The sequence below is a fragment of the Episyrphus balteatus genome, chromosome 1 (assembly GCF_945859705.1).
Source record: "Episyrphus balteatus chromosome 1, idEpiBalt1.1, whole genome shotgun sequence".
Taxonomy (NCBI): Eukaryota; Metazoa; Arthropoda; class Insecta; order Diptera; family Syrphidae; genus Episyrphus; species Episyrphus balteatus.
Genome location: NC_079134.1, coordinates 71,573,049 through 71,589,827, shown reverse-complemented (window position 1 = coordinate 71,589,827; position 16,779 = coordinate 71,573,049). Strand labels below are relative to the sequence as shown.

General features: G+C 30.1%; 1 long non-coding RNA gene across 1 annotated transcript in view; it reads left to right on the top strand.

Annotated features, from left to right (window-relative positions):
* The first annotated feature begins 1,603 nt into the window (after positions 1-1,603).
* LOC129905986 (uncharacterized) overlaps positions 1,604-16,779 on the top strand; it is a 32,316-nt gene continuing 17,140 nt past the window's right edge. The window contains exon 1 of the long non-coding RNA XR_008770687.1: positions 1,604-1,795. This is a non-coding gene — a long non-coding RNA (uncharacterized LOC129905986). The remainder of the gene's footprint in view (positions 1,796-16,779) is intronic.

The following is a 16,779-nucleotide window of genomic DNA, read 5'->3' as shown; positions in this document are numbered from 1 at the left end:
CGCTGTTTTTTTTTGCCCTTGTCTTTCCTACGTTCTTTTTTCCTTTTCACTCTTTTTCACCACGCTTCTGCTTCGACTTTGTGTTCATACACAAAAAGCTGCAAGTGTGTGAGTGCAACCCCGTTTTTCTCGGTCGGAGGTCGGAGTGTCTTTTCTGAACTCCGTTTTCTTGCTTGAAGAGTTTTCAAGCAGCAAACCAATACCAGGTAGGTACCATCGACAAATTATACCAAGACTTGAAACTTTCGTAGTAATTGTCGTTGCCAGATACCTACATTCATTAAATTTACAACAACAAAAATTTTACTTTTGCTTCAACATTCTTTCTTTGCAGCTGACTTGGCTGTCGTATTATTTTTGCAAAGTATGTTGTTTTCTGTTTGTATCGTTCGTAGAATGTAAATCAAGTCACAATACAAACACAAATAAATAATGTCTAAACACGCATACTTATGCAAAAATACGATTTTCACCTCGGTCAGCTTTGTTCTCACTTTTTATTCTGGAAAGACTGTCTGGAATGACAGTCTAGAATGACAGTCGACCACACGTTCTCTATCTATAAATCGGCAGCCTGTGTTTAAAATTTGTTGTCTCCCGTTTTTTTACTTGCGATATAGGTACTATAGGGCAAGTTTAGGATTCGTAAAAAAAATCGAACTCGAGATAACAATTTTACATGACATTACGATGATGGAGAATGCCAAAAAAGTGGGTCTGGCAATTCTGTCTGTCTGTCTGTCTGTCTGTCTGTCTGTCTGTCTGTCTGTCTGTGTGTCTGTCTCTATCTGGAGCTACAGCCTAAACGAGTGAAGTGATTTTCTTCAAACTTGGTAGTTAGCAGTTTTTGGTGATTCCCTAGAGGGGAAATTGAAATTTTTTTTTTATGACCAAAACTAACGGTACCTGCCATATAACGGAAATAGAAAAGTTAATTTTTTTCAAAAACGGCTCTAACGATTTTGATTAAAATTTTTGTGTGTAGTATTACACATAAGACCCAACTTTTGAAATAAAAAAAATATTTTTTGTACCGTTATTAACGGTACCTGTCATAGAACGGTTTTTTTCGTTTCTGAATATCTCGTACAACATTAACCCGATTTAAATTAAAATTTTTATACAAAAGTGTGCAAGTAAAGACAATATTAAAATTTTAGAAAATTTTCAAAAAACGCATTTTTGGTTTTTTAAAAAATATTTCAAAATTTTTTTTTGAAAAATCAATTTTTTGAAAACGGATCAATGAAATATTTTGAAATTAAGTTTTTATGTGTAAATTAATTATTTCTTCAAAATGGCATACCAACTTTTTTTTTGAAAAATGTTAAAAAATTTTTATATATAAAAAATTATTTTTTTAAAAAACGGCTCCTACAATTTTCGAAAATTTTTTTCTAAAAATACCTTTTTATACAAGAAATAAAATGGCATATTTGTTTTTCTTTTTAAGATAATTTAAAACGGAGTTTTATTAATTATAAAAACAGATTTAATTTTTTATAGTATACTTATGAAATTTCTTCAAAATATCAAATTTTAAATTTCTTGAATAAAAAGCTTTAACATTATAGTTACTTTAAGCATAAGAGCAAGTACGTGCGACCCCAGTCGTGCAATTTATTTTTTTTTGTATTCAATTCAACTGTTTCTACGACAAACCTGTAAAGGTTTCAAAAAGAAGACGCCAACAAAAGGATTTTTATGTTGAAACAACTGTGAAAAAAGCAACACATTGGATTTGGGGTCCGAAATCCAAACCGAAGACTACTGGAAGATAAATGTATACAACCAGGTATCTTCGTCATTCAAGATTTTATTTTGTTTGCTGATCTTTAGAAAACAGACCCGATTTAGTTTTAAATATTTGTTTTGTAGTTTTTCAAGCTCAACAATTACAGTTAGAGTCTTGTAGCCTGTTTTTACTAGAGCTCAAATATGGGATAATTTCACAAATTATCTCATTTCGAACGTCAAATCGAAAGGAAAAAAATTTATTTGTAATTTGAACTGACCTAATTTGCGAAACTATCTCATTTGAGATGGAGAAAAACAGTCTAAAAAGTGACCGCAAAGTTGGATGAAGTTGATGAACACGTTCAACATTTGTTCCAAATCGATATACTTAAAAGCTAAACATTTCCAAATAATTCTAACTGATGCATATAGTATGTACATATCTGAGCCCACACATCGATTGAACTAGTTTGGAACGGTTTAACTATTCGTTATGTCGATTTGGAATGTATGTTGAACGTGTTGATCAACCTAGTGTGGATCCAGCTTAAGATTAATTACACTGGTCAACAAGGTTTTTGCCACAAGAACCAAAATATACTTTTCTAGTAGTTTTTGGGGTGCTGAATCCGAATCTGAAGTCAGAAAAATTTGATTGGCCTTCGTTTTTGAAATATTACCGTTAGAAAATGTCAAAAAACGTAATTTTGGCTGTTTTCGAGGTTATGTTTCTATGTGGAGTAATTAATTGTGAATAAATTTGTAACGGTGCCAATAAGAGCTAGTTTTATTCATTCAAAAAATGTTTAAATCTTTCCGATTTCTCTTTTATTGCTCGAGATATTTAAAATTTAAGTAGCGGTCTTTGAATCAGAAACAACACTGGCCAACCAAATTACACTTTTTTTGCCACAAGAATCAAAATATACTTTTCTGAAGGTTTTTGGGTTGCTGAACTCGAATCCACAATCAGAAAAATTCAATTAGCCTTCGTTCTTAAAATATTACCGTTATAAAATGCAAAAAAGGGTTTTTTTTTTTATAACGGTTATATTTCAAGAACGGAGGCTAATAGAATTTTTCCGATTGCGGATTTGAGTTCAGCAGCTCAAAAACCTTCAGAAAAGTATATTTTGGTTCTTGTGGCAAAAATTCTGTGGCCAGTGACTTAAACTTTAGATTAAGTTTAGTTTCTCTTTGACGTATTAAATGAAACTAAAAGATATCTCGAGCAATAAAAGAGATATCGGGAAAATTTAAACAGTTTTTGAAAGAAGAATATCTGTTCTTATAATAACCATTACAAATTTGTTTATATAATGAATTACCCCACATAAAAACAGAACCTCGAAAACAGCCAAAATTACGTTTTTTTGACATTTTCTAACGGTAATATTTCAAAAACGAAGGCCAATCAAATTTTTCTGACTTCAGATTCGGCTTCAGCACCCCAAAAACTACTAGAAAAGTATATTTGGGTTCTTGTGGCAAAAAAAAAGTTAAATTTTGTTGACCAGTGTTATTTAATCGCAGCTTTTGAAATAGAACCGACTACAGTCAATGCACTAAAAAGGCTTGAAAAGGTTCCTTTCTCAACAGCTGCGATGAAAAAACGTATCTTAAAGTCTGAGAATTTTAACAAAATAATTTTCAAATTCTGTATGTATTTAATATAAAATATTAAATCTAATATCATAATTCGATAATGGTGATGGACAATATAATTGTTAATTTTAAAAGACGATTTGAAAATCTTCCACTTGCACATTCAGTAGATGCATTCCTTAAATTAAATATGACTAATGCGGAAGATTTTGTCAACAATTATAAAGATGTCTTGAAAATTGATGTTGCATTGAAGGCCGAAGCTCTTATAATACAAAATATGTTCAAATTAAAAAATTGGGAAGTGAATGTTGAAAACCTCAAACTGAATATACAAAATGATATGTTTCCAAATGTTTACAAAGTGCTTTAGGCAGCTTTAGCGCTTCCAGTGAGCTGCGCCAGTTGCGAAAGGAGTTTTTCTGCAATGCGGCGAATAAAAACCTGGATGAGAACAACTATGCTTCAAAACCGCTTCTCTAATTTATCCCTTCTTCATATAGAAAATGAACTTGTAAAGAATACGATCACTCCTGATGCAGTTCTGAATCGGTTCTGCGAAATACACAGAAAACTTAAACTTATGTAAATAATCTAAAATTAACAAATAGACTTTATTAATTTAATTTTTTTATGTTATGTTCAACTTTAATTAATGTTAAACTTTATGCGCAATAAACTTTAAATAAAAGTTAAATTTTCTTTTTTTTTAATGGGTAACAGTTTTTTTGCAATTTTTTTTTACTATAATATAGATATAAAGTGGTGTAACTCCATCGAGTTCCATTTCGAGATTACAAGCTTTTTTTAAAAAAAACAACAGAGATTGGCGAATTATTTGCCAATGAAGGGATCAAAGTAAAAAAAATTGCACATTCATGGTTATGGCTTCAGGTGGACGATATCATCTGGCCCACCCTAGACAAAATCTCTAGCTACGCCCATGGTAAATTACCTAATTAATAACTTAAAAAAAAAAACATAAAACTAATAAAAAAGTTGATTAAAACAGAAAAAGAAACAGTGTTGTAAAGTGAAGTGAGTCATAATAAGAAGACTAAAAAAGTAAAAGAAAAGAAGTTCATTTAAAATGGTGTCTACAATTAAGGAGCTTACCAATCAGCAAAAAGCTGTACGAAAGGAAATCTGTACACTTGCCCGCAATTTCGGAAAGAATGGTCCAGGGAGGAAAACCCTGGAATATTTTAATGCACGGTGATCAAGATTAAATGAATTATGAAAAGTATTCGACAATGTTGATAGCGAGATAAGAGACAATGGGCGCATTCACAAACCTAGGTGCTACGTAGCGACTCGTTCTGATTGGCTGAAAAGAGCTAAGAAATTAGTTGAAATTTCCCCTCCGACGCACGTAGAGTAAAAATTTTCGACTTCAAAGCTAGCTGACATTTCTCAGTCATCTGTTTGATGGAAACAAATTCTATTTGAATTTTAAATTTGGTGGAATTGATGAAAAAAGCATATAAAATAAAATTAATTGTGCAGTATGTGAATATAAATCAGGAAATTGAGGAATTTCAAAGAAAAAAAGCTATTTAAACCACTCAAAACACATTTTTTTTTTATTGCATCTGTCACCTAGCTTTGTAGTGCAAATTCGCATTCCAAAAGCTAGTTGAAACTCGACTACGTAGCACCTTGGTTTGTGAATGCGCCCAATTATTCGCAAGTAACTGAACACGAATACTTCAATAAAGGTTTCTACGATGGGGTCAAAAAAAATTCATGATGAAATAAAAGATGACATCATCAAGCGGTTTGCAGTAGCGGAAGAAGAAAAATCTGATGAGATTATAGAGGAGACCGCAGCAGTCCATCCTCAACCGAAGCAGCTAAAAGGAGCCCTCGTAGGACCAGCAGCCGCAAAGCCTCCAGTCGCAAAGTCAACAGGATGACTACACATAACAAATTCCGATTACTCTGCAAAATTCTTCAAGGAGGTCTTAATAAGTGCCCATTGAAATTTCGAGAAACTTCACCGCACCAATTCAACCAAAACTCTTATGATCAATTGGGATGAAGTAACAACGGCGTATAGACGACTTGTAGGCAGCTATAGAAGATATACAGCTTTACTTTGGACTCCAAAATGAATTAGATTTGAGATTCACCTGGCAACCAACAAATACACTGCCAGCCGAAACATCAACTCAAATGAATCAAGGAAAAGCAATATCAATTAAGCTACCAAAAATTGAGAAACCCAAATTCGATGGAAGCTATCTCAATTGGTCGCAGTTCTTCGATCTATACAAACAAATGGTGCACAACCAACCCATTGCACCGCGGTACGATTAAGTTTTTTTTCATATACTTTAAATTTACAAACTAAAATTCTTTATACATATTTTTTTTTTTTTTAATAAAAAAAGTAAAATAAAATCATTTAATTTACAAACCAAAATTGTATGGCCACTTAAAGCATTTAATTTAATTTACTACTTTGAAAAGTACATTTTTTTTTAAATTCTAATTTCAATAGTTTAATGAACAAAAAAATTCTTTTTTTTTTTTAAATAAAATAATTTTAAATATTGACATTAAACCTTGAAACGCTTGCTCTAGGTGCTGGTGTTGGTCGTCTTCGTTGGTAGTAATATGCGATGACAACCCCAATCATGCCAATGACTCTTGCTCTTTGAGTAAAAGACAATTCATAAAGAGTCCAATAACTTTTTACATGATGGCCGAGACATTTTGGTAATGACTTTATTCGATCGGGCGTCAGCAATTACCTCGAAATCATGTATAATATAAATAGAAATGTTTCATTGCCTATACTATGATATGCAACAAATCAAGTGCAACACAGAAAAAGTCTTGTATCTACCCATCCGGATGGAATACAAGGTATCCCAATATCTCCAAATAACTCTTATATTGACTACTACCAAAGATGATAATTTCATGCTTTTATCACAAAGTGCACGATTGAACTCTTTTTTAATGCTAAGCCGCCTCACTATACTATTCTCTTCTCTTCTCTTCTCTTCTCTTCTCTTCTATTCTATTCTATTCTATTCTATTCTATTCTATTCTATTCTATTCTATTCTATTCTATTCTATTCTATTCTATTCTATTCTATTCTATTCTATTCTATTCTATTCTATTCTATTCTATTCTATTCTATTCTATTCTATTCTATTCTATTCTATTCTATTCTATTCTATTCTATTCTATTCTATTCTATTCTATTCTATTCTATTCTATTCTATTCTATTCTATTCTATTCTATTCTATTCTATTCTATTCTATTCTATTCTATTCTATTCTATTCTATTCTATTCTATTCTATTCTATTCTATTCTATTCTATTCTATTCTATTCTATTCTATTCTATTCTATTCTATTCTATTCTATTCTATTCTATTCTATTCTATTCTATTCTATTCTATTCTATTCTATTCTATTCTATCTATTCTATTCTATTCTATTCTATTCTATTCTATTCTATTCTATTCTATTCTATTCTATTCTATTCTATTCTATTCTATTCTATTCTATTCTATTCTATTCTATTCTATTCTATTCTATTCTATTCTATTCTATTCTATTCTATTCTATTCTATTCTATTTCTATTCTATTCTATTCTATTCTATTCTATTCTATTCTATTCTATTCTATTCTATTCTATTCTATTCTATTCTATTCTATTCTATTCTATTCTATTCTATTCTATTCTATTCTATTCTATTCTATTCTATTCTATTCTATTCTATTCTATTCTATTCTATTCAATTCTATTCTATTCTATTCTATTCTATTCTATTCTATTCTATTCTATTCTATTCTATTCTATTCTATTCTATTCTATTCTATTCTATTCTATTCTATTCTATTCTATTCTATTCTATTCTATTCTATTCTATTCTATTCTATTCTATTCTATTCTATTCTATTCTATTCTATTCTATTCTATTCTATTCTATTCTATTCTATTCTATTCTATTCTATCTATTCTATTCTATTCTATTCTATTCTATTCTATTCTATTCTATTCTATTCTATCTATTCTATTCTATTCTATTCTATTCTATTCTATTCTATTCTATTCTATTCTATTCTATTCTATTCTATTCTATTCTATTCTATTCTATTCTATTCTATTCTATTCTATTCTATTCTATTCTATTCTATTCTATTCTATTCTATTCTATTCTATTCTATTCTATTCTATTCTATTCTATTCTATTCTATTCTATTCTATTCTATTCTATTCTATTCTATTCTATTCTATTCTATTCTATTCTATTCTATTCTATTCTATTCTATTCTATTCTATTCTATTCTATTCTATTCTATTCTATTCTATTCTATTCTATTCTATTCTATTCTATTCTATTCTATTCTATTCTATTCTATTCTATTCTATTCTATTCTATTCTATTCTATTCTATTCTATTCTATTCTATTCTATTCTATTCTATTCTATTCTATTCTATTCTATCTATTCTATTCTATTCTATTCTATTCTATTCTATTCTATTCTATTCTATTCTATTCTATTCTATTCTATTCTATTCTATTCTATTCTATTCTATTCTATTCTATTCTATTCTATTCTATTCTATCTATTCTATTCTATTCTATTCTATTCTATTCTATTCTATTCTATTCTATTCTATTCTATTCTATTCTATTCTATTCTATTCTATTCTATTCTATTCTATTCTATTCTATTCTATTCTATTCTATTCTATTCTATTCTATTCTATTCTATTCTATTCTATTCTATTCTATTCTATTCTATTCTATTCTATTCTATTCTATTCTATTCTATTCTATTCTATTCTATTCTATTCTATTCTATCTATTCTATTCTATTCTATTCTATTCTATTCTATTCTATTCTATTCTATTCTATTCTATTCTATTCTATTCTATTCTATTCTATTCTATTCTATTCTATTCTATTCTATTCTATTCTATTCTATTCTATTCTATTCTATTCTATTCTATTCTATTCTATTCTATTCTATTCTATTCTATTCTATTCTATTCTATTCTATTCTATTCTATTCTATTCTATTCTATTCTATTCTATTCTATTCTATTCTATTCTATTCTATTCTATTCTATTCTATTCTATTCTATTCTATTCTATTCTATTCTATTCTATTCTATTCTATTCTATTCTATTCTATTCTATTCTATTCTATTCTCTTCTATTCTATTCTATTCTATTCTATTCTCTTCTATTCTATTCTATTCTATTCTATTCTATTCTATTCTATTCTATTCTATTCTATTCTATTCTATTCTATTCTATTCTATTCTATTCTATTCTATTCTATTCTATTCTATTCTATTCTATTCTATTCTATTCTAATCTATTCTATTCTATTCTATTCTATTCTATTCTATTCTATTCTATTCTATTCTATTCTATTCTATTCTATTCTATTCTATTCTATTCTATTCTATTCTATTCTATTCTATTCTATTCTATTCTATTCTATTCTATTCTATTCTATTCTATTCTATTCTATTCTATTCTATTCTATTCTATTCTATTCTATTCTATTCTATTCTATTCTATTCTATTCTATTCTATTCTATTCTATTCTATTCTATTCTATTCTATTCTATTCTATTCTATTCTATTCTATTCTATTCTATTCTATTCTATTCTATTCTATTCTATTCTATTCTATTCTATTCTATTCTATTCTATTCTATTCTATTCTATTCTATTCTATTCTATTCTATTCTATTCTATTCTATTCTATTCTATTCTATTCTATTCTATTCTATTCTATTCTATTCTATTCTATTCTATTCTATTCTATTCTATTCTATTCTATTCTATTCTATTCTATTCTATTCTATTCTATTCTATTCTATTCTATTCTATTCTATTCTATTCTATTCTATTCTATTCTATTCTATTCTATTCTATTCTATTCTATTCTATTCTATTCTATTCTATTCTATTCTATTCTATTCTATTCTATTCTATTCTATTCTATTCTATTCTATTCTATTCTATTCTATTCTATTCTATTCTATTCTATTCTATTCTATTCTATTCTATTCTATTCTATTCTATTCTATTCTATTCTATTCTATTCTATTCTATTCTATTCTATTCTATTCTATTCTATTCTATTCTATTCTATTCTATTCTATTCTATTCTATTCTATTCTATTCTATTCTATTCTATTCTATTCTATTCTATTCGTACAGCTCTTTTTCAAAAAATTTTGTTTTTGGAATGAAATAATTTTTTCAAACTAATGCCGGTTGCATTTACAGAAAAATGCATAAGGCAATATTTGTTGATTATTTTATGACGAACAGATTTTGGATAGACCCCTATTGACCTCCGAGCAACAGGTCACGAGATATATGCGAAAAACTGATTTTCGGGACCTTTTGACCTCTATAATTTCTAACGCGGACGCGATATCAATGTCGATTTTTCACATCTTCATAACAACACCGTAACGAAGGTCTATACCAAAATCGAACCCAGTAGGAATTTTTCCGCAGATTGGGGTAAAAAATGCCTAAAATGACGGCTATAATACTAAAAATAGAAAACATTAGTATTTTCGGATGATGGGTTAGATAGAAGATAGCTAAAGAGATTTATTACATATTGCAATACCTAAATTTAGAAAAATTCATTTAATTTATAGGTACCAATCTTTTATAGGGGAGGAGTCGAGGATCTCGAGGGAGTGCGGGCTAGAAGCTAGCGTTCTCTCGACACCTCCGGTTTCCTCCCCTCATATTTATATTGTATTCATATCATGTTATATTTTTAACTCATCAAAACTTAATTTTGCTACCCCAGCCATAAGCCCTAAAGCTATTGCTGTAGCATTTAAGATTAATTCGTAGCATTTATGTTATGACTAATAAATAATAATAAAAAGATGTACAGCTGCTTGCTTAGTGGATATTGAAAAAGCTTTCGATACGATCTGGATTGACGGGATGATATTTAAACTTCTACGGTAGAGGCATTTAATTATATAAACATAAAGAATACATATCCATATAGCAAATTTAATGTATTAAAATAATTCGCTGTTTATTTAAAAAAATATTGGGTTCTGTTATTTTTGTAGTAGATTTCCTAGACGACCTCCAAAAAAAGGTGTCTGGCGGTGAGCAAAATATCTCTGATCCAAGTTACTTAAAATTAAAAAAACCAAAAGATTAATTTTCAGGATTGACGAATGCAGGTAATGAACGAAGGAATAGTCAAAATTTTGATTTTTGACAAAATGGCGGCTTCCCAAAGAAAAAAATTATTGTTTTTGACGAAAATGTACACTTTAAAGTGGCTTAAAAAATCGAATTATTGTCAAAAACCTTTTTCCTTCGTTCATTACCTAACAAAAGTATATTAGAAAATTGTGTAAAAATTTCAAGCCGATTACTCCAGCCGTTTCGGAGAAATTTTGCTCACCGCCAGACACCTTTTTTTTGGAGGTCGTCTAGGAGATCTACTACAAAAATAACGGAACCCAATATTTTTTTAAATACCGACGAATTCTTTCAATACATTAAATTTGCTATATGGATATGTATTTTTTATGTTTATATAATTAAATGCCTCTTCACAAAAAATCCACAAAAAAGAAGGTTTTTTTTGCACTTGCAACTAGATATAACCCCTAAAATTATTTCTTCTATGATAAAAGGAAAGAAATTCGTTGTAATAGACAAACAATACATTTCAACCAGGATTTTTGATGTCATTAACGGTTTACCACAAGGTACAGTATCAGCACCGTGCAGGGGCGTAGCAAGGGTCCAAGCCATTGGGGGTGAGATTCAGTGAAATGCCGACTCATTTTATGAATTTGCCGACTGCATCCGATGTTTGTTTTTAATAATTGAGAAAAGAAATAAAACTATAATTTTCACGATTAAGCATTTTATTATTAAAATAATAACCTATAATAACAGAAAAAAAATTAAAGAATGTATAATATTCTTTAATAATAAAAAAAAATATTTTTGGTAAAAATTAAGCGAAAATCAATCCGTAACTAAATTGAAACTAACCACTGGCTCAAGTTTCTTGGCAACGAGAATGCTTAAAAATGCAACAAAGTTAAAAGGCACAAGTTTCTATATCCAGCGCGACCTAACCAAACAACTGCAGCACAAACGACGGATTCTGTTAAGTTATAGAAAAGTTATTAAATCTAAGCAACCCAATGCACCAATTTTATTAAAAACAATGCTTTAGTTATTGGAAAGGATATATTTTATTTAACAAATAACAATAAACTAATACACAACAATAATGATGGAGAACATGTGCTGATGAAAAAGTTTGGAGAACTGAATTTCGAAGCTGTCAAACTGACATTGATGTCAAACAGCCAACACACAAATAGCGAAATAACATCAGGGATGGCAACTTCTTCGAACAGAGCAGAAAGTAGTAGTACTAGTAGTATACAACATTGATATGAAAAAACCGTCAGCTCAAGTATTATTAGTTTACAAAATATTTTATCTTATAATATATCACGTTTAAATAATAAATTATTATATGTAGATTTTTTAAATATGTACAAAGTTTTTAAATCTTTTTTTTATTTGAGAAACATATAACACAGGAAAATATTATTAAATTTACAAACTACTTCAGTCAATAAAAATTACATTGGGTAGCAGCAACACGTACAGCTAAGAAAGGCCGGGCAAGCGGCGGAAATCTTTTTGGGATCAGAACTTCACTCTTTAAAACATACGACTTTGTGGACATAGTATGTGGATATACTGTCGTTAAACATTTACTACAGAATAATATGTTTATATCAACTGTAATAATTGGATCGAGGATGCTGAAAAATTAAATAATGTACTATTTCACTTATCGAGTAAAAACGTAATGGTGATTGGAGATTTAAACGCAAGGATAGGAAATATGCAGACGACAACTACTGTCTTACAAGAAACAAACCCCACCAATATTTATAGCAACCGCACATCCAAAGATACCGTCTACAATCAAAATGGAACAAAACTTCTTGATATTCTTCAAATCTATGATTTATGTATTCTGAATGGTTGTATCGAAGGGGATCGAGAAGGTCACTATACTTTCATTGGAGATCAAGGCAAATCTGTGATTGACTGTTGTGCAGTAAATAACGACTGGGTAGATCTTGTAGCCAAGTTTGAAGTTCAAACAAAAACTTATTCCGACCATTTACCTATAGTTATTGAATGGACTAATAATGTTATAAGAAACGAAAAACACTTAATTTGCTCCCAAGAATGAACTGGAAAATACAAAAAATAAGCATATATACAGAATCGGTAGAAGAATACTCGTCGCAAGTAATATCATGCATTAGAAGTTCTTCTTCAATTAAAATGGCAACTGCAGACAAATTTTACAAGCAAAAGGGGTTTGACTCTGAATGTTTGAAGTTCCGTAAGGAATCCTTTGCTCTATTACACGCATGGAAAACAGATTCCGAAGTTTTAAAGAAATGGTACGCTGAGGCCAACACCTCTTACAAAAATATGTGTCGTGTGAAGAAAATCAACTGGGAAAACAACAAAGCTATTCAACTTGCAAATATTAAAAACTCAAAAGAATTCTGGAAAGCAACAAAAGAGATAAATGGGTCTAAATTTAAAATAGGTACAGGCGTTTCTGCAGCACATCTATCACGATACTTTCAAACTCTACTTCGTGATCTTTATGACAACATTTTTTCGAACTCTACTATACCAAAATCTTTTAAAAACTCAGTAATTTTCCCGATACACACAAAAGGCGCTTTAGATAAAGCCGAAAACTACCGTGGCATATCGTTTATGAACACCATTGGCAAACTCTTTTGTGGAATTTTAGTCGCTAGACTTGAAAAATGGATTGATGAAAACAACACCATGACCGAGCTACAGGTAGGATCCAGAAAAAACTACACGACTATCGACCACATTTTTAATCTAACTGCAATAGTGAAAGGTTTTAAAGCGAGACACAAAAAGGTGTACGCACTTTTTGTAGATTTTAAGTTATCGCAAATCTCTCTCTACCAAATTCATTCAGATCATCAAAGAAATGTATTGTGGAACTAATGCTGCTGTTTGGGATGGAAACAATATATCGGATTGGTTTGAAACAGATAGTGGTGTGAAGCAGAGATGCCCACTTAGTGCATTGTTATTTGCACTTTTTATAAACGATGTTGTGACCGAACTACCTGGTGGAATCAGAATTGCAGGCACCATCGTTAATGTTCTTTTGTACGCCGATGATTTGGTAGTTTTGTCTGAAACTCCACAAAATCTACAATTGATGATAAACCGCCTGGTTTCATTCTGTGAGAAGTGGGGACTTATCATTAACCCAGATAAATCAAAGGTAATGGTTTTCTCAAGAAATAATCGGGGTAACTCAACACAAAGCTATAATTGGTTTTTGGGAACTAAACGTCTTGATGTTGTGAGAGAATATACTTATTTGGGAGTAAAGATTAATACAACACTTGATTTCAAAACACATTTTGAAGAAAAAACTAAATCTTGCCAGAAACTTATAAACTCTACATGGAAAAATGTTTTTTTCAATGAACACGTTAGTCTGTCAACAAAGTACAAAATCTTTGATTCAGTCTTTAAATCGACATTGTGTTACGCTGCAGAAGTATGGGGAACTGATGAATTTGAAAAAATGGAAAAGCTGCAAAGAAGTTTCATCAAAAAATTGTTCAACCTACCAATAAAAACTCCAAATTATGCTATTTACTTAGAAACAGGGTTATCCAAAATTTGTACCTACTACTTCTCTTAAAACACAAGCCGACTATATTCTAAAAGTGCTCGACTTCCCCGAATCACGACTCGTACGGAAAATGCTGCAGTATGAAATCCGAAATAAAGATTGGTGGATGGAGAAATGGCGAAATCTTGGTGAAGTCTATGGAGAAAATACCAACATAATTCCCGGCGATAGAATTACACTAAAAGATCGGTTGTACCGTACGATACAAAAATTTGAAGATAATCAGAGAGCGTTGCTTGTAGCGCAAGCCCAGCAGTCGGATAGCAGATTCTTGTACTCAAAACTCAACTTTAATCTAGAAGCTGATAACTATTTTTGTGATTTGCATAGTTACCAACAAATCTCTCTAATATTTAAAACTAGATGCGAGGTCCTTGGGCTAAACGGTGCACCATATAATGGAAGTTTTGATCGGTTTTGCACATTGTGTATCCTCAAATCAAAAGAGGACTGCTTTCACTTTATTGGAGTGTGGCCAATTTATACAGTACAAAGACAACAATATTTAGGAGCTAAATATTTAACGGTGCAAGAAACAGTGGATTTGCTAAATGGCCTGAACTAGAAAAATGTTTATTTATTCTTAAAAAGTGCATATAAATATAGAATGTTATTGATAACTGAATTTGATTAAAACAAAAATGTAATGTAAACTTATTAAACCAAAAAAAAAAAAAAGAATTAAATTGTTAAAATATTATTGCCAACTGAGCTGACGGCAATGCAATAGCTTATAATTCATTTTTATAATAATCATGTAATTACTTTATAAAATCAATAAATTAATTATTTACTTACTTACTTACTGGAAAAAGAAAATAAATTAGGCACATTTGTAGTCTTTAAAATTTGAGTCTTTAAAATTAAAGTTATTAATTTCAAAAAAATTTACATAAAACATATACATAAAATTGACTTTTAATTTAAAGTCTAACCCTGCGATATTTTAACAATGCTCATTTTTCGACAGCCTAGCTTAGTTCAATTTTATCAACTATATCTTTTGAGGAACATAGCAGCATCAACGAATTTAACCTTTCTTCACCCATGGACGTACGCAAATAATTGAGAACTCTTTTAAGTTTACTAAATGACCGCTCTCAAGAAGATGGCATCATAGGAGCGGTAGACATGTAGTAAACTAACTTGAAGGCTAACGGAATTACATTTCTTAGTTTAAATACCTCTTTGGTAATGTCGTCGAAATTCGAGCATTCGTTGCAAGAAAAAAGAAGCATTTGCAATTCAGATAAATAGGATCCAATTCCACGAAATGGTAACGGAGTTACGAATAACAGAGTTACGGGCGACAGAGTTACGGCCGTCAAAGTTACGCGAAACCGAAGTTACGAAAAACTAGAGTTACGAATTCTAAAGTTATGTTAAGCTATGACATGTGATTTTTGGGTTGGCAACAATTGCGAGGAACGATATGGAATTATGGAAACATAAATAAGAGAATATCGATTCTCATTGGTTATTTTAATAGATTTTAACGAAAATGGGTGTGGTTTAACCTTTTTATGCAAAAAAACAACCCCATTCCTTGTTTATTTATTTGACACATGATAAGTTAAAAATCAAACAAAAACCCCACCTAATAAAAAGAATTCTAATATACCTATACATTTGCCATATGGGCAGGTCTTTTGTGTCATATTTATGCACCTACCCAACTATATTTTATGTTTTTTTTGTTTGGTTCGTTAGAAGATTGTCACCCCAATTGCTATTGTCAACTATAGTTGATGAATATTAAAATTTAATAATTGAGTTTAAAAAGACAACGAATTTCAGTATTTATCATCAATTAATACCTGACAATTGCAATAAGGATGACAGGTAGATACCTATAGGAAAAAATAAATATAAAAAGGAAGTAACACAGTCACCTTTTTCGATGGAGGTCAGAGGCCAACTAAAAAATAAAACAAAAATTAAGCAACAAAATGTTCCATATAAAGTGGCCTTTTTTGGTGGGAGGTGGAAGTGGGAGCAACACAATCACAGCATGAACCTATCTGTTGGACTACTCGACTACTTCTCCCTCTCCACCTTGTGTTATACTTTACATAACACTACAACCGTATTTTAATGACACATTATTTTCGACTAGTTGATGTGGAGGTGGGGAGTGTGTGTGAGAAAGATGTCATCTATCGTTGGCTAAGGTTTGTCCCAATCTAACAACAGAAACAGAGTTATAAAATGGAAATAAAAATGCGTTTTTTATTTTACTTATTTAGGTGGGGAAATAAGAATGCATTTTTTTTTTTCATTTAAGATGTCACTGTCTAACAATATTATTGTTATGAAAGAGATAACCTAACAAATTTTTGACTAGTTGACTTGTTCTTTTCTTAAACTTTCATTTAGTTCAGTCAATGGGAAAAAATCCGACAGTTGTCTGTCTGCTCAGTTTGGATGCAGTATTGAAGAGGGGTTTATCCTGAGTATAAATAAAAAACGCATTAGTCTCAATATCTCGAGAACGCCTGGTCGAACAGAAAATTTGCAAGGGCTTTTTAGATTCAAAATATAATTAGGTATCTTACTTTCCCCAGTACTATTTTTTTCTCTAGGATTTATACTCAGGATAAACCCCTCTTCAATTCTGCATCCAAACTTAGCAGACGTTACAA